This window comes from Anomaloglossus baeobatrachus, chromosome 4 (assembly GCF_048569485.1).
Source record: "Anomaloglossus baeobatrachus isolate aAnoBae1 chromosome 4, aAnoBae1.hap1, whole genome shotgun sequence".
Taxonomy (NCBI): Eukaryota; Metazoa; Chordata; class Amphibia; order Anura; family Aromobatidae; genus Anomaloglossus; species Anomaloglossus baeobatrachus.
In genome coordinates, this window is record NC_134356.1 from 628593 (window position 1) to 647049 (window position 18457).

An 18457-nucleotide genomic window follows, 5' to 3' on the forward strand; every position below is an offset into this window, starting at 1 on the left:
CGCGGGCAGGGTCCTCTCTCCTCCTGTAGACTGTGAACCCTCGTGGGCAGGGTCCTCTCTCCTCCTGTAGACTGTGAGCTCTTGCGGACAGGGTCCTCTTTTCTCCTGTAGACTGTGAGCCCACGCGGACAGGGTCCTTTCTCCTCCTGTAGACTGTGAGTCCTCGCAGGCAGGGACCTCTCTCCTCCTGTAGACTGTGAGCCCTCGCGGGCAGGGTCATCTCTCCTCATGTCCACTGTGAGCCCTTGTGGGCAGGGTCCTCTCCTCCTGTAGACTGTGAGTCCTCGCGGGCAGGGTCCTCTCTCCTCCTGTAGACTGTGAGTCCTTGCGGGAAAGGACCTCTCTCCTACTGTAGACTGTGAGCCCTTGTGGGCAGGGTCCTCTCTCCTCCTGTAGACTGTGAGGCCTCGCGGGCAGGGTCCTCTCTCCTCCTGTAGACTGTGAGTCCTCGCGGGCAGGCTCCTCTCTTCTCCTGTAGACTGTGAGCCCTTGCGGGCAGGGTCCTCTCTGCTCCTGTAGACTGTGAGTCCTCGGGGACAGGGTCCTCTCTCCTCCTGTAGACTGTGAGCCCTTGCGGGCAGGGTCCTCTCTCCTCCTGTAGACTGTGAGCCCTCGGGGGCAGGGTCTTCTCTGCTCCTGTAGACTGTGAGCCCTCATGGGCAAGGTCCTCTCTCCTCCTGTAGACTGTGAGTCCTCGCGGGCAGGGACCTCTCTCCTCCTGTAGACTGTGAGCCCTTGCGAGCAGGGTCCTCTCTCCTCCTGTAGACTGTGTGCCCTCGGGGGAAACTGTGAGCCCTCACGGGCAGGGTTGTCTCTACTCCTGTAGACTGTGAGCCCTCGCGGGCAGGGTCCTCTCTCCTCCTGTAGACTTTGAGCCCTCGGGGGCAGCATCTTCTCTTCTCCTGTAGACTGTGAGTCCTCGCGGGCAGGGACCTCTCTCCTCCTGTATACGGTGAGCCCTCGGGAGCAGGGTTCTCTCTCCTCCTGTAGACTGTGAGCCCTCGTGGGCAGGGTCCTCTCCTCCTGTAGACTGTGAGCCCTCGCGGGCAGGGTCCTCTCTCCTCCTGTAGACTGTGAGCCCTCGTGGGCAGGGTCCTCTCCTCCTGTAGACTGTGAACTCTCGTGGACAGGGTCCTCTCTCCTCCTGTAGACTGTGAGCCCTCACGGGCAGGGTCCTCTCCTCCTGTAGACTGTGAGCCCTCGCGGGCAGGGTCCTCTCCTCCTGTAGACTGTGAGCTCTCGTGGGCAGAGTCCTCTCCTCCTGTAGACTGTGAGCCCTCGCGGGCAAGGTCCTCTCTCCTCCTGTAGACTGTGAGCCCTCGTGGGCAGGGTCCTCTCCTCCTGTAGACTGTGAGCTCTCGCGGACAGGGTCCTCTCTCCTCCTGTAGACTGTGAGCCCTCGCAGGCAGGGTCCCCTCTCCTCCTGTAGACTGTGAGCCCTCGTGGGCAGGGTCCTCTCTCCTCCTGTAGACTATAAGCCCTCGCGGGAAGGGTCCTCTCCTCCTGTAGACTGTGAGCCCTCGCGGGCAGGGTACTCTCCTCCTGTAGACTGTGAGCCCTCGTGGGCAGGGTCCTCTCCTCCTGTAGACCTTGAGCCCTTGTGGGCAGGGTCCTCTCCTCCTGTAGACTGTGAGCCCTCGCGGGCAGGGTCCTCTCTCCTCCTGTAGACTGTGAGCCCTCGTGGGCAGGGTCCTCTCTCCTCCTGTAGACTGTGAGCTCTTGCGGACAGGGTCCTCTTTCCTCCTGTAGACTGTGAGCCCTCGCGGACAGGGTCCTTTCTCCTCCTGTAGACTGTGAGTCCTCACGGACAGGGTCCTCTCTCCTCCTGTAGACTGTGAGTCCTCGCAGGCAGGGACCTCTCTCCTCCTGTAGACTGTGAGCCCTCGCGGGCAGGGTCATCTCTCCTCATGTCCACTGTGAGCCCTTGTGGGCAGGGTCCTCTCCTCCTGTAGACTGTGAGTCCTCGCGGGCAGGGTCCTCTCTCCTCCTGTAGACTGTGAGTCCTTGCGGGAAAGGACCTCTCTCCTACTGTAGACTGTGAGCCCTTGTGGGCAGGGTCCTCTCTCCTCCTGTAGACTGTGAGCCCTTGCGGGCAGGGTCCTCTCTCCTCCTGTAGACTGTGAGCCCTCGCGGGCAGGCTCCTCTCTTCTCCTGTAGACTGTGAGCTCTCGCGGGCAGGGTCCTCTCTCCTCCTGTAGACTGTGAGTCCTCGCAGGCAGGTACCTTGCTCCTCCTGTAGACTGTGAGCCCTTGCGGGCAGGGTCCTCTCTCCTCCTGTAGACTGTGAGTCCTCGGGGACAGGGTCCTCTCTCCTCCTGTAGACTGTGAGCCCTTGCGGGCAGGGTCCTCTCTCCTCCTGTAGACTGTGAGCCCTCGGGGGCAGGGTCTTCTCTGCTCCTGTAGACTGTGAGCACTCGTGGGCAAGGTCCTCTCTCCTCCTGTAGACTGTGAGTCCTCACGGGCAGGGACATCTCTCCTCCTGTAGACTGTGAGCCCTTGCGAGCAGGGTCCTCTCTCCTCCTGTAGACTGTGTGCCCTCGGGGGAAACTGTGAGCCCTCACGGGCAGGGTTGTCTCTACTCCTGTAGACTGTGAGCCCTCGCGGGCAGGGTCCTCTCTCCTGTAGACTTTGAGCCCTCGGGGGCAGCATCTTCTCTTCTCCTGTAGACTGTGAGTCCTCGCGGGCAGGGACCTCTCTCCTCCTGTAGACTGTGAGCCCTCGCGGGCAGGGTCCTCTCTCCTCCTGTAGACAGTGAGCCCTCGTGGGCAGGGTCCTCTCCTCCTGTAGACTGTGAGCTCTCGCGGACAGGGTCCTCTCTCCTCCTGTAGACTGTGAGCCCTCGCGGGCAGGGTCCCCTCTCCTCCTATAGACTGTGAGCCCTAGTGGGCAGGGTCCTCTCTCCTCCTGTAGACTGTGAGCCCTCGCGGGCAGGGTCCTCTCCTTCTGTAGACTGTGAGCGCTCGCGGGCAGGGTCCTTTCCGCCTGTAGACTGTGAGCCCTCGTGGGCAGGGTCCTCTCCTCCTGTAGACCTTGAGCCCTCGTGGGCAGGGTTCTCTCCTCCTGTAGACTGTGAGAACTCGCGGGCAGGATCCTCTCTCCTCCTGTAGACTATGAGCTCTCTCGGACAGGGTCCTCTCTCCTCCTGTAGACTGTGAGCCCTCGGGAGCAGGGTTCTCTCTCCTCCTGTAGACTGTGAGCCCTCGTGGGCAGGGTCCTCTCCTCCTGTAGACTGTGAGCCCTCGCGGGCAGGGTCCTCTCTCCTCCTGTAGACTGTGAGCCCTCGTGGGCAGGGTCCTCTCCTCCTGTAGACTGTGAACTCTCGTGGACAGGGTCCTCTCTCCTCCTGTAGACTGTGAGCCCTCACGGGCAGGGTCCTCTCCTCCTGTAGACTGTGAGCCCTCGCGGGCAGGGTCCTCTCCTCCTGTAGACTGTGAGCTCTCGTGGGCAGAGTCCTCTCCTCCTGTAGACTGTGAGCCCTCGCGGGCAAGGTCCTCTCTCCTCCTGTAGACTGTGAGCCCTCGTGGGCAGGGTCCTCTCCTCCTGTAGACTGTGAGCTCTCGCGGACAGGGTCCTCTCTCCTCCTGTAGACTGTGAGCCCTCGCAGGCAGGGTCCCCTCTCCTCCTGTAGACTGTGAGCCCTCGTGGGCAGGGTCCTCTCTCCTCCTGTAGACTATAAGCCCTCGCGGGAAGGGTCCTCTCCTCCTGTAGACTGTGAGCCCTCGCGGGCAGGGTACTCTCCTCCTGTAGACTGTGAGCCCTCGTGGGCAGGGTCCTCTCCTCCTGTAGACCTTGAGCCCTTGTGGGCAGGGTCCTCTCCTCCTGTAGACTGTGAGCCCTCGCGGGCAGGGTCCTCTCTCCTCCTGTAGACTGTGAGCCCTCGTGGGCAGGGTCCTCTCTCCTCCTGTAGACTGTGAGCTCTTGCGGACAGGGTCCTCTTTCCTCCTGTAGACTGTGAGCCCTCGCGGACAGGGTCCTTTCTCCTCCTGTAGACTGTGAGTCCTCACGGACAGGGTCCTCTCTCCTCCTGTAGACTGTGAGTCCTCGCAGGCAGGGACCTCTCTCCTCCTGTAGACTGTGAGCCCTCGCGGGCAGGGTCATCTCTCCTCATGTCCACTGTGAGCCCTTGTGGGCAGGGTCCTCTCCTCCTGTAGACTGTGAGTCCTCGCGGGCAGGGTCCTCTCTCCTCCTGTAGACTGTGAGTCCTTGCGGGAAAGGACCTCTCTCCTACTGTAGACTGTGAGCCCTTGTGGGCAGGGTCCTCTCTCCTCCTGTAGACTGTGAGCCCTTGCGGGCAGGGTCCTCTCTCCTCCTGTAGACTGTGAGCCCTCGCGGGCAGGCTCCTCTCTTCTCCTGTAGACTGTGAGCTCTCGCGGGCAGGGTCCTCTCTCCTCCTGTAGACTGTGAGTCCTCGCAGGCAGGTACCTTGCTCCTCCTGTAGACTGTGAGCCCTTGCGGGCAGGGTCCTCTCTCCTCCTGTAGACTGTGAGTCCTCGGGGACAGGGTCCTCTCTCCTCCTGTAGACTGTGAGCCCTTGCGGGCAGGGTCCTCTCTCCTCCTGTAGACTGTGAGCCCTCGGGGGCAGGGTCTTCTCTGCTCCTGTAGACTGTGAGCACTCGTGGGCAAGGTCCTCTCTCCTCCTGTAGACTGTGAGTCCTCACGGGCAGGGACATCTCTCCTCCTGTAGACTGTGAGCCCTTGCGAGCAGGGTCCTCTCTCCTCCTGTAGACTGTGTGCCCTCGGGGGAAACTGTGAGCCCTCACGGGCAGGGTTGTCTCTACTCCTGTAGACTGTGAGCCCTCGCGGGCAGGGTCCTCTCTCCTGTAGACTTTGAGCCCTCGGGGGCAGCATCTTCTCTTCTCCTGTAGACTGTGAGTCCTCGCGGGCAGGGACCTCTCTCCTCCTGTAGACTGTGAGCCCTCGCGGGCAGGGTCCTCTCTCCTCCTGTAGACAGTGAGCCCTCGTGGGCAGGGTCCTCTCCTCCTGTAGACTGTGAGCTCTCGCGGACAGGGTCCTCTCTCCTCCTGTAGACTGTGAGCCCTCGCGGGCAGGGTCCCCTCTCCTCCTATAGACTGTGAGCCCTAGTGGGCAGGGTCCTCTCTCCTCCTGTAGACTGTGAGCCCTCGCGGGCAGGGTCCTCTCCTTCTGTAGACTGTGAGCGCTCGCGGGCAGGGTCCTTTCCGCCTGTAGACTGTGAGCCCTCGTGGGCAGGGTCCTCTCCTCCTGTAGACCTTGAGCCCTCGTGGGCAGGGTTCTCTCCTCCTGTAGACTGTGAGAACTCGCGGGCAGGATCCTCTCTCCTCCTGTAGACTATGAGCTCTCTCGGACAGGGTCCTCTCTCCTCCTGTAGACTGTGAGCCCTCGCGGACAGGGTCCTCTCTCCTCCTGTACACTGTGAGTCCTCGCGGACAGGGTCCTCTTTCCTCCTGTAGACTGTGAGCCCTCGCGGACAGGGTCCTTTCTCCTCCTGTAGACTGTGAGTCCTCGCGGACAGGGTCCTCTCTCCTCCTGTAGACTGTGAGCCCTCGCGGACAGGGTCCTCTCTCCTCCTGTAGACTGTGAGCCCTCGTGGGCAGGGTCCTCTCCTCCTGTAGACCTTGAGCCCTCGTAGGCAGGGTCCTCTCCTCCTGTAGACTGTGAGCCCTCGCGGGCAGGGTCCTCTCCTCCTGTAGACTGTGAGCCCTCGTGGGCAGGGTCCTCTCCTCCTGTAGACCTTGAGCCTTCGTAGGCAGGGTCCTCTCCTCCTGTAGACTGTGAGCCCTCGCGGGCAGGGTCCTCTCTCCTCCTGTAGACTGTGAACCCTCGTGGGCAGGGTCCTCTCTCCTCCTGTAGACTGTGAGCTCTTGCGGACAGGGTCCTCTTTCCTCCTGTAGACTGTGAGCCCTCGCGGACAGGGTCCTTTCTCCTCCTGTAGACTGTGAGTCCTCGCAGGCAGGGACCTCTCTCCTCCTGTAGACTGTGAGCCCTCGCGGGCAGGGTCATCTCTCCTCATGTCCACTGTGAGCCCTTGTGGGCAGGGTCCTCTCCTCCTGTAGACTGTGAGTCCTTGCGGGCAGGGTCCTCTCTCCTCCTGTAGACTGTGAGTCCTTGCGGGAAAGGACCTCTCTCCTACTGTAGACTGTGAGCCCTTGTGGGCAGGGTCCTCTCTCCTCCTGTAGACTGTGAGGCCTCGCGGGCAGGGTCCTCTCTCCTCCTGTAGACTGTGAGCCCTCGCGGGCAGGCTCCTCTCTTCTCCTGTAGACTTTGAGCCCTTGCGGGCAGGGTCCTCTCTACTCCTGTAGACTGTGAGTCCTCGGGGACAGGGTCCTCTCTCCTCCTGTAGACTGTGAGCCCTTGCGGGCAGGGTCCTCTCTCCTCCTGTAGACTGTGAGCCCTCGGGGGCAGGGTCTTCTCTGCTCCTGTAGACTGTGAGCCCTCATGGGCAAGGTCCTCTCTCCTCCTGTAGACTGTGAGTCCTCGCGGGCAGGGACCTCTCTCCTCCTGTAGACTGTGAGCCCTTGCGAGCAGGGTCCTCTCTCCTCCTGTAGACTGTGTGCCCTCGGGGGAAACTGTGAGCCCTCACGGGCAGGGTTGTCTCTACTCCTGTAGACTGTGAGCCCTCGCGGGCAGGGTCCTCTCTCCTCCTGTAGACTTTGAGCCCTCGGGGGCAGCATCTTCTCTTCTCCTGTAGACTGTGAGTCCTCGCGGGCAGGGACCTCTCTCCTCCTGTATACGGTGAGCCCTCGGGAGCAGGGTTCTCTCTCCTCCTGTAGACTGTGAGCCCTCGTGGGCAGGGTCCTCTCCTCCTGTAGACTGTGAGCCCTCGCGGGCAGGGTCCTCTCTCCTCCTGTAGACTGTGAGCCCTCGTGGGCAGGGTCCTCTCCTCCTGTAGACTGTGAACTCTCGCGGACAGGGTCCTCTCTCCTCCTGTAGACTGTGAGCCCTCACGGGCAGGGTCCTCTCCTCCTGTAGACTGTGAGCCCTCGCGGGCAGGGTCCTCTCCTCCTGTAGACTGTGAGCTCTCGTGGGCAGAGTCCTCTCCTCCTGTAGACTGTGAGCCCTCGCGGGCAAGGTCCTCTCTCCTCCTGTAGACTGTGAGCCCTCGTGGGCAGGGTCCTCTCCTCCTGTAGACTGTGAGCTCTCGCGGACAGGGTCCTCTCTCCTCCTGTAGACTGTGAGCCCTCGCAGGCAGGGTCCCCTCTCCTCCTGTAGACTGTGAGCCCTCGTGGGCAGGGTCCTCTCTCCTCCTGTAGACTATAAGCCCTCGCGGGAAGGGTCCTCTCCTCCTGTAGACTGTGAGCCCTCGCGGGCAGGGTACTCTCCTCCTGTAGACTGTGAGCACTCGTGGGCAGGGTCCTCTCCTCCTGTAGACCTTGAGCCCTTGTGGGCAGGGTCCTCTCCTCCTGTAGACTGTGAGCCCTCGCGGGCAGGGTCCTCTCTCCTGCTGTAGACTGTGAGCCCTCGTGGGCAGGGTCCTCTCTCCTCCTGTAGACTGTGAGCTCTTGCGGACAGGGTCCTCTTTCCTCCTGTAGACTGTGAGCCCTCGCGGACAGGGTCCTTTCTCCTCCTGTAGACTGTGAGTCCTCACGGACAGGGTCCTCTCTCCTCCTGTAGACTGTGAGTCCTCGCAGGCAGGGACCTCTCTCCTCCTGTAGACTGTGAGCCCTCGCGGGCAGGGTCATCTCTCCTCATGTCCACTGTGAGCCCTTGTGGGCAGGGTCCTCTCCTCCTGTAGACTGTGAGTCCTCGCGGGCAGGGTCCTCTCCTCCTGTAGACTGTGAGTCCTCGCGGGCAGGGTCCTCTCTCCTCCTGTAGACTGTGAGCCCTTGCGGGCAGGGTCCTCTCTCCTCCTGTAGACTGTGAGCCCTCGCGGGCAGGCTCCTCTCTTCTCCTGTAGACTGTGAGCTCTCGCGGGCAGGGTCCTCTCTCCTCCAGTAGTCTGTGAGCCCTCGGGGGAAACTGTGAGCCCTCACGGGCAGGGTTGTCTCTACTCCTGTAGACTGTGAGCCCTCGCGGGCAGGGTCCTCTCTCCTCCTGTAGACTGTGAGCCCTCGGGGGCAGCATCTTTTCTCCTCCTGTAGACTGTACGTCCTCGCGGGCAGGGATCTCTCTCCTCCTGTATACTGTGAGCCCTTGCGGGCAGGGTCCTCTCTCCTCCTGTAGACTGTGAGCCCTCGGGAGCAGGGTTCTCTCTCCTCCTGTAGACTGTGAGCCCTCACGGGCAGGTTCCTCTCTCCTCTTGTAGACCTTGAACCCTCGGGGGCAGGGTCCTCTCTCCTCCTGTAGACTGTTATCCCTCGGGGGCAGGGTCTTTTCTCCTCCTGTAGACTGTGAGCCCTCGTGGGCAGGGTCCTCTCTCCTCCTGTAGACTGTGAGTCCTCACGGGCAGGGACCTCTCTCCTCCTGTAGACTGTGAGCCCTTGCGAGCAGGGTCCTCTCTCCTCCTGTAGACTGTGAGCCCTCGGGGGAAACTGTGAGCCCTCACGGGCAGGGTTGTCTCTACTCCTGTAGACTGTGAGCCCTCGCGGGCAGGGTCCTCTCTCCTCCTGTAGACTGTGAGCCCTCGGGGGCAGCATCTTTTCTCCTCCTGTAGACTGTACGTCCTCGCGGGCAGGGATCTCTCTCCTCCTGTATACTGTGAGCCCTTGCGGGCAGGGTCCTCTCTCCTCCTGTAGACTGTGAGCCCTCGGGAGCAGGGTTCTCTCTCCTCCTGTAGACTGTGAGCCCTCGCGGGCAGGTTCCTCTCTCCTCTTGTAGACCTTGAACCCTCGCGGGCAGGGATTTCTCTCCTCCTGTAGACTGTGAGCTCTCGCGGGCAGGGTCCTCTCTCCTCCTGTAGACTGTGAGCCCTCGTGGGCATGGTTCTTTCTCCTCCTGTAGACTGTGAGCCCTCGGGAGCAGGGTTCTCTCTCCTCCTGTAGACTGTGAGCCCTTGCGGGCAGGGTTCTCTCTCCTCCTGTAGACTGTGAGCCCTCACGGGCAGGGTCCTCTCTCCTCCTGTAGACCTTGAGCCCTCGGGGGCAGGGTCCTCTCTCCTCCTGTAGACTGTGATCCCTCGCGGGCAGGGTTCTCTCTCCTCCTGTAGACTGTGAGCCCTCGGGGGCAGGGTCCTCTCTCCTCCTGTAGACTGTGATCCCTCGCGGGCAGGGTTCTCTCTCCTCCTGTAGACTGTGAGCCCTCACGGGCAGGGTCCTCTCTCCTCCTGTAGACCTTGAGCCCTCGGGGGCAGGGTCCTCTCTCCTCCTGTAGACTGTGATCCCTCGCGGGCAGGGACCTCTCTCCTCCTGTACCAGTCTGTGTTTTGTATTGTTTATGATTATTGTACTTGTCCCTACTATGTATACCCCTTTCATATGTAAAGTGCTATGGAATAAATGGCGCTATAATAATAAATAATACTAAATAATTAATAATAATGAGGAGATACAGGCACAAAATGTAACTGTCTGTACCCCCTCATAGAGCCCGTAATACAAACCTCCATAACTGTGGAGCTGGGCACCCTAGAAAACAACGCCAGATCAGCGCCCCACCCGTCCTCGTCTCTCCTTAGCACAATCAGGACATACTTCAGAAGAGGGATGTCATCGTTATACGGTGAAACGCTCAAAAATATGTAAAAACAATTTAAAGTTCATTCACCACTGGCACATGTCACCACCAACACCTCGACGTGCTTCCTCTTTAAAATAGTGATTAATCGGGAGGTACCTGAAAGAGGAGGTCACAAACTATTGATGATCTATGGATGTCTGCTTACACTTACCAAGAACTCAATACCAGTGCATATCTTCACTGGACACCGACCATCACTGACCAACCATCAGTGGATACTGACCATCACTGACCAACCTTCAAGAGGAACCTCAAGACCCACCTCTTCCAACAAGCCTACAACCTATAATAGCCCTCAGTCCAGTAGACCACTGCGCAACCAGCTCTGTCCCCACCTATTGTACTATCACCCATTCCCTGTAGACTGTGAGCCCTCACAGGTAGGGTCCTGTCTCCTCTTATACCAGTCTGTCTTGTACTGTTAATGATTGTTGTACGTACACCCTCTTTCACTTGTAAAGCGCCATGGAATAAATGGCGCTATAATAATAAATAATAATAACCCTCAGTAGATACTGACCATCACTGACCAACCATCAGTGGATACTGACCATCACTAACCAACCATCAAAGGATACTGACCATCACTGACCAACTATCAATGGATACTGATCATCTCTGGATAATGACCATCACTGACCAACCAATCATTGGACAATGACCATCACTGACCAATCATCACTGGATAATGACTATCACTGCCTCACCCGAGTCCATGCAGCTTGGAGGGACGTCCCATGTGAGGAGGTTACTGTACAGACATTACCTCTGGAAGCCTCCCCCGAGCCCATGTAGCTTGTAGGGACATCCCATGTGAGGAGGTTACTGTACAGACATTACCTCCGGAGGCCTCACCCGAGCCCATGCAGCTTGGAGGGACGTCCCATGTGAGGAGGTTACTGTACTGACGTTACCTCCAGAGGCCTCACCCGAGCCCATGCAGCTTGGAGGGACGTCCCATGTAAGGAGGTTACTGTACCAACATTACCTCCAGAGACCTCACCCGAGCCCATGCAGCTTGGAGGGACGTCCCATGTGAGGAGGTTACTGTACAGACATTACCTCTGGAGGCCTCACCCGAGCCCATGCAGCTTGGAGGGACATCCCATGTGAGGGGTTTACTGTACAGACATTATCTCCGGAGACCTCACCTGAGCCCATGCAACTTGGAGGGACGTCCCATGTAAGGAGGTTACTGTACCAACATTACCTCCAGAGACCTCACCCGAGCCCATGCAGCTTGGAGGGACGTCCCATGTGAGGAGGTTACTGTACAGACATTACCTCTGGAGGCCTCACCCGAGCCCATGCAGCTTGGAGGGACGTCTTATGTGAGGAGTTTACTGTACAGACATTATCTCCGGAGACCTCACCCGAGCCCATGCAGCTTGGAGGGATGTCCCATGTGAGGAGGTTACTGTACAGACATTACCTCCGGAGGCCTCACCTGAGCCCATGCAGCTTGGAGGAACTTCCCATGTGAGGAGGTTACTGTATAGACATTACCTCGGGAGGCCTCACCTGAGCCCATGCAGCTTGGAGGGATGTCCCATGTGAGGAGGTTACTGTACAGACATTACCTCCGGAGGCCTCACCCGAGCCCATGCAGCTTGGAGGGACGTCCCATGTGAGGAGGTTACTGTACAGATATTACCTCCGGAGGCCTCACCCGAGCCCATGCAGCTTGGAGGGACGTCCCATGTGAGGAGGTTACTGTACAGACATTACCTCCGGAGGCCTCACCCGAGCCCATGCAGCTTGGAGGGATGTCCCATGTGAGGAGGTTACTGTACAGACATTACCTCCGGAGACCTCACCCGAGCCCATGCAGCTTGGAGGGACGTCCCATGTGAGAAGATTACTGTACTGACATTACCTCCGGAGGCCTCACCTGAGCCCATGCAGCTTGGAGGGACGTCCCATGTGAGGAGGTTACTGTACAGACATTACCTCAGGAGGCCTCACCCGAGCCCATGCAGCTTGGAGGGACGTCCCATGTGAGGAGGTTACTGTACAGACATTACCTCCGGAGGCCTCACCTGAGCCCATGCAGCTTGGAGGGACGTCCCATGTGAGGAGGTTACTGTACTGACATTACCTTCGGAGGCCTCACCCGAGCCCATGCAGCTTGGAGGGACGTCCCATGTGAGGAGGTTACTGTACAGACATTACCTCCAGAGACCTCACCTGAGCCCATGCAGCTTGGAGGGACGTCCCATGTGAGGAGGTTACTGTACTGACATTACCTCCGGAGGCCTCACCCGAGTCCATGCAGCTTGGAGGGACGTCCCATGTGAGGAGGTTACTGTACAGACATTACCTCCGGAGGCCTCACCTGAGCCCATGCAGATTGGAGGGACGTCCCATGTGAGGAGGTTACTGTACAGACATTACCTCCGGAGGCCTCACCTGAGCCCATGCAGCTTGGAGGGACGTCCCATGTGAGGAGGTTACTGTACTGACATTACCTCCGGAGGCCTCACCCGAGCCCATGCAGCTTGGAGGGACGTCCCATGTGAGGAGGTTACTGTACAGACATTACCTCCAGAGACCTCACCTGAGCCCATGCAGCTTGGAGGGACGTCCCATGTGAGGAGGTTACTGTACTGACATTACCTCCGGAGGCCTCACCCGAGCCCATGCAGCTTGGAGGGACGTCCCATGTGAGGAGGTTACTGTACAGACATTACCTCCAGAGACCTCACCTGAGCCCATGCAGCTTGGAGGGACGTCCCATGTGAGGAGGTTACTGTACTGACATTACCTCCGGAGGCCTCACCCGAGCCCATGCAGCTTGGAGGAACGTCCCATGTGAGGAGATTACTGTACAGACATTACCTCCAGAGACCTCACCTGAGCCCATGCAGCTTGGAGGGACGTCCCATGTGAGGGGGTTACTGTACAGACATTACCTCCGGAGGCCTCACCTGAGCCCATGCAGATTGGAGGGACGTCCCATGTGAGGAGGTTACTGTACAGACATTACCTCTGGAGGCCTCACCTGAGCCCATGCAGCTTGGAGGGACGTCCCATGTGAGGAGGTTACTGTACAGACATTACCTCCGGAGGTCTCACCCGAGCCCATGCAGCTTGGAGGGACGTCCCATGTGAGGTTACTGTACTGACATTACCTCTGGAGGCCTCACCCGAGCCCATGCAGCTTGGAGGGACGTCCCATGTGAGGGGGTTACTGTACAGACATTACCTCCGGAGGCCTCACCTGAGCCCATGCAGATTGGAGGGACGTCCCATGTGAGGAGGTTATGTGGCGCCCCTGACCTGGTCAGGCACCACAGAGTATTGCACCCATGCGGGAGCAATGCTTCCAGGTAATCTCCAAAGGCCAGGATGAGGTGCACACACAAACATATAGTGACCAGGCCTCCCACATTACCAGAGGGGACCCTTGGGTAGCCAGAAGGGGTTAACTTTCAATTCCCAGCTGGGGGTGTGTTCAGGGGCTGGTTGCTAGGAAGCAGGGCAGAGAGAGAGAGGAAGAGGGGAGTCTGGAGGAAGAAGTTGAAGTGTGTGGAAGGGAGCAGAGGAGCTCTCGTGTCAGACAGGTCCTGAGGAGTGCAGTAGCTGAAAGCGGGGGAGAAAGGAGTACCGTGGGTCGGCCTGAAAATCATCCAGAGAGAAGGGTGGCTGAGTACGGAGATCCCGGTATCCGAGCACACAAGGGGAACTAGGTCCCCAGTACAGGCAGCAGATCATCCAGAGCTGCTTAACCTACAGGTGGGGGGGGGGTACTTCATGCCCTCACCACGACTACACAGAGCTTGAGCCAAGCAGCAATCACCAGGCCCATAAGGGGACAGGGCCAGAAGCCATCCCACCAAGGCCACGCTGCCGGCAGACGAGCCAGAGAGAGGGGAGCAGGGTGGTAACAGCTTCCCTGGAGGGGTCCTACCACGCTTCAAGCAAAGGATCCTCCTAAAACAGAAAGAGTGCAAGGAAGGCGAGTGGACAGCTACCCTCAGAACGGCCTCCTGGAATTCCTGGTTCAACCTGGTTATCACAGTGTCGCCCGGGCATCTCACCGTGACCTCCAAACAGTGAGTAAACACGTTGAAAGACTTCTTGGACTGTGTTTGAGTCATTCTGCGACCTGTGGTCCCACACACATACACCGGGGCCTGGGGCTTGCCTCACTCTCAGGGGGCTAATATACTGACTGCACCCACCATCAGCCCCAGGCATCCCTTAATCTGCAGTGGCGGTCCCCGCTGACCGCAATACTGAGAGTGGCGTCACGACAATCCTAAAAGAAGGTTCCCTACCTGTGACCAGACTGTTCCATCCACGTGGAGTCCCTGAAGGTACTGCACCGACACATACTAGCGGGGCTTCACAACTTCTGGCGTCACGAACAGGATAAGGACTAGACCTGTTCAGACAGGTGACCGTGTGCCTCAGAGGTCCGACCGCAAAAATTGAACCGCCGCCATATTGCCATCTTCAAAAGCGCGCGCTGCAGCCCGCGCGAGGGAGAAGAGCACCGCCCACGAAGAGGTGTGGCCGCCCCAGAACCCCCACAATTCAGAGAGCGTTCTGATCCAGGAAGTGGAAAGGGGGCGCGGGGATTTTTGAAGAAAAATGGACGCTGCAGGAGGTAATGCCCCTGGTCAGGGCGACGCAGCCCAAGCGATGCCAGCCCCCGTCGCGCTGGACGCAGCAGCGCCTGGTGCCGGTGCCGCGGTCGCAGCCGCGCCGGCTGAAATCTCCCCCATAATGCCAGTTTCCTTGCTGTATGTCCCAGGAGCGCAATGGCTGCCCCAATATGCCGGTAAAATAGACACGCTGACCGGGTTTAAGAAGAAGATCAGCACCCTGCTAGACATGCACGCGATGACTGGTAAGCAGAGGGCCGCTGTGGTGCTGGGACAATTGACTGAAGCAGCAGAATTGGAAGCTGAGTCCTGGACCAATGATGACCGGAGCTCTGTTGAGTCCATCTTTGCCAAACTAGCAGCTGCTTTTGAACACCGCACCGAGGGAGAGCTGAGGACGGACTTCTATAACTGCCGGCAGAAGCCCCAAGATAGCATAAGAGCCTATGCCCTCAGGCTGCAGGCTGCACTACGGGCTCTCAAGCTGGTGGACCCTGTCAGTGATCAGGAAGGAAACCGGATGATGAAGGAACAATTCTTGCGGGGCCTGCGCTCTCCTGAGGATGGGAAGCAGATGAAGCTGTGGTCCCTGGAACACCCTGACGTGGACTTTGCCATTCTGAAAGACAGGGCAGTGAAAGCACTCCAACCTCCTGTGGACACAGACCCCGTCGCACCAGCATGGCCTGCCAGTTCCACGGCTGCAGGAGCGGAATCCTCCTCGCAGGCCCTGGTAACTGCAAAAGGACTCAACACGCCAGCAGAGACCATAAATACACTATCCTCCCAGGTGCAACAGCTCACTAAGGACGTCGCACAAATCCTGAAAGCAATGCAGTTGCCCTCAGAGACCAAAGTCCCTCATCGGATCCTGCTAGCTGACAACCCAGAGGACGTCCCTTGGATGCGGAGGAGAAGAGGTCCCCCAACCCGAGGCAGGAGCAGTGATCGCTATGACTCATCTGGACAACCCATCTGTCGTCGTTGCCAGGAGGCAGGACACTATGCAAGGGCCTGTCCTTTAAACGAGCCAAACCTGGGGCCGGGGGCCAGTCCTCAGGATTAAGAAGATCAGGCCCAGGTCGCTGCTGTGATCAGTACGTGGGTGGACGTCCTGTCCTGTCCATTGTCCTGGACGGGATCCCTACCCCGGCATTATTGGACACCGGCTCTCAGGTCACCACGATCCCGTATGTCCTTTATCGTAGGTTTTGGTCGGACGACGATCTCCGACCACCGGACCCCTCCCTCACCATCTATGCTGCCAACGGACAACCTATAGACCAGATCGGGGTCAAAGAGGTAACCATAAAGGTGGGAAGGCAGGAAATGAAGGGACAAGGACTGATTGTTGTGGACACTGATATTAGAGAAAGGAACCCGCAAATGATTTTAGGCACTAATGTCATAGAAAATTGCCTAGGGGAAGTGTTGTTGTTGCTTCACCAGATTGTTGAAGGTGCTGAGGGCGGGTCGAAAAGAGCCTTGCAAAAGGAGATCCGAATCATTCTGAGGAAGCAACAGGTAAAACAGGCTGGCGGTGAGATTGGTAGTGTACGGGTGATGGATGCTAACCCCATTGTGATACCCCCACGGAGTGAAATGATGATGTGGTGTAGAGCAGCGGTAGGTCTCAGAGGACAAGACTACCAGGCTGTACTAGAGCCCACTCATTCAGACCACTGGCCCACGATTCTGACAGCCAGGGGGGTAGTTGATGTACACAAGGGACGAGTGCCTGTACGAGTGTTGAACTGTGGGGAGGAGGAAGCCAGACTACCAAGGTACGCTACCATAGCCAAACTGTTTACATGCTCAGATGACGCCATAACACCTGTAGGTCCCCTGACACAAGCTGACTCAAAAGAGGGCGAGACCTCCCAAAAGCAGTTAGAGGATTGGTGCCAGAAACTACACGTGGGGACTGACTCTACACCCGACTACCAGAAACATGGGGTTTACAGGGTCGTGCAGGAATACGAGCAGGTCTTTAGTAAGAACCCACTAGACTTTGGTAGGATCAAAGGGGTGCAACATCACATACCCACAGGCAGTCATCCTCCCATTAAGGAAAGACATAGGCCTATTCCACCAGCCCATTACCAGCGCACAAAGGACATGCTGAAGGACATGAAGGAGGCAGGAGTCATAAGGGACAGTTGTAGCCCCTGGGCGGCTCCCCTGGTCCTGGTAAGAAAGAAGGATGGCACGATGAGGATGTGTGTGGATTACAGACGGATAAATCAGATAACACACAAGGATGCCTACCCTTTGCCAAGGATAGAGGAATCCCTCGCTGCCTTGAAAGCCTCTAACTACTTTTCTACCCTAGATCTTACTAGTGGCTACTGGCAAGTATCTGTAGCGGAAGAAGATCGGGAGAAGACGGCCTTCACCACCCCAATGGGCCTCTGTGAGTTCAACAGCATGCCATTTGGACTCTGCAATGCCCCCGGGACCTTCCAGAGGCTTATGGAATGCTGCCTAGGGCACCTCAACTTTGAAACCGTCCTGCTCTACCTGGATGATGTCATCGTGTACTCCAAGACCTACGAGGACCACCTGAAACACCTGGCTGAAGTCTTTGAAGCACTATCCCGATATGGAATGAAGTTGAAACCATCCAAGTGCCATCTACTGAAGCCAAAGGTCCAGTACCTAGGTCACGTGGTCAGTGCAGAAGGAGTAGCACCGGACCCAGAGAAGGTCACAGTCATCCAGGAATGGCCCACACCTACTACCGTCCGGGAGGTACGTCAGTTCCTTGGCTTGGTAGGCTACTACAGAAGGTTCATCAAGGGCTACACGAAAATGGCAGCGCCTTTGCAAGAGCTCCTGGTAGGCCACCCAAAGAAGAGAGGAAAGATCTCCGGCCCGCCATTTCACTGGGGAGAAGCAGAAGAACACTCCTTCAGACAAATGAAAGGGGCCTTGACGGGTGAAGAGATCCTAGCCTACCCTGACTACGGTCTGCCATTCGTACTGTACACAGATGCCAGTAATGTGGGACTGGGAGCAGTGCTTTTACAGGTGCAGGGAGGCAAAGAGCGTGTGATTGCTTACGCCAGCAGGAAGCTCAGGCCTACTGAAAGAAACCCAGAGAATTATAGCTCATTCAAGCTAGAGTTCCTGGCCATGGTATGGGCTATCACAGAGCGGTTCAAGCACTACCTGGCAGCCACCAAATTCACTGTCTTCACGGACAACAACCCCCTGACCCACTTGGATACTGCTAAATTGGGTGCCATGGAGCAGCGTTGGGTAGCCCGACTGGCGAATTATGACTTTACTGTCAAGTATCGAGCTGGCCGCAAGAACGGCAACGCAGATGCTCTGTCCAGGATGCCTCACCTAGCAGACGAGGGTGAAGATGTAGATGATCTTGAAGAGATTGAGCTGCCAGCGTTCCATCGCCATGGAGCAAAACAGTGTCGGCAGTCGCGTGCCAACCGCCAAGAGGTGACCCTGAACCCACTACCTCACTACAACTGGAAGGAGACCCAGGAAAATGATCCAGCGGTAGGCTTGGTAAAGAAACTGATCAGCCAGCCGGGCGCCAGCCTTGACAAAGGAGCCCCACCTGAGGCACAGTACCTATGGAAGGAGAGGGGTCGATTATTCATCTATCAAGACAAACTTTACAGGAGCATCATTGACCCGAGGACGCATGAGAAGGTGTGGCAAGTGATTGTACCACAGAAGGATACGAGGATGGTGCTAGAAGCCTATCACAATGGTGCAGGCCACTTTGGTTGGAAGAAACTGGAGGCCCTACTTAAAGTAAGATTCTACTGGGTGGGCATGAGATCTGCCCTAGAGAAGTGGTGTCGAAACTGCGGGCCCTGCAATCTTAGAAGAAAAGACCAGCCCAGCCAGAGAGCACCACTCCAGCCAATCCAAACTAAACGGCCCCTGGAGATCGTGGCCCTGGACCATGTAAAGTTGGCACCCAGCAGACAAGGCTACAACTACGCTCTCACTATGGTTGACCGCTACTCCAGATTCCTGGTGGTAGTACCAGTCAAGGACTTGACCGGTCAGACTGCAGCCAAAGCGTTCCAGACACATTTCTGTCGACCACATGGCTATCCAGACCAAGTGCTCACTGACCAAGGACCAGCCTTTGAAGCTGAAGTGTTTAAGGAGTTTTGTAACCTATACGGCTGCCAGAAGATCCGTACTACGCCTTACCATCCCCAGACCAATGGCATGTGTGAGAAGATGAACCACATCATTCTCGACCTTCTGAAGACTCT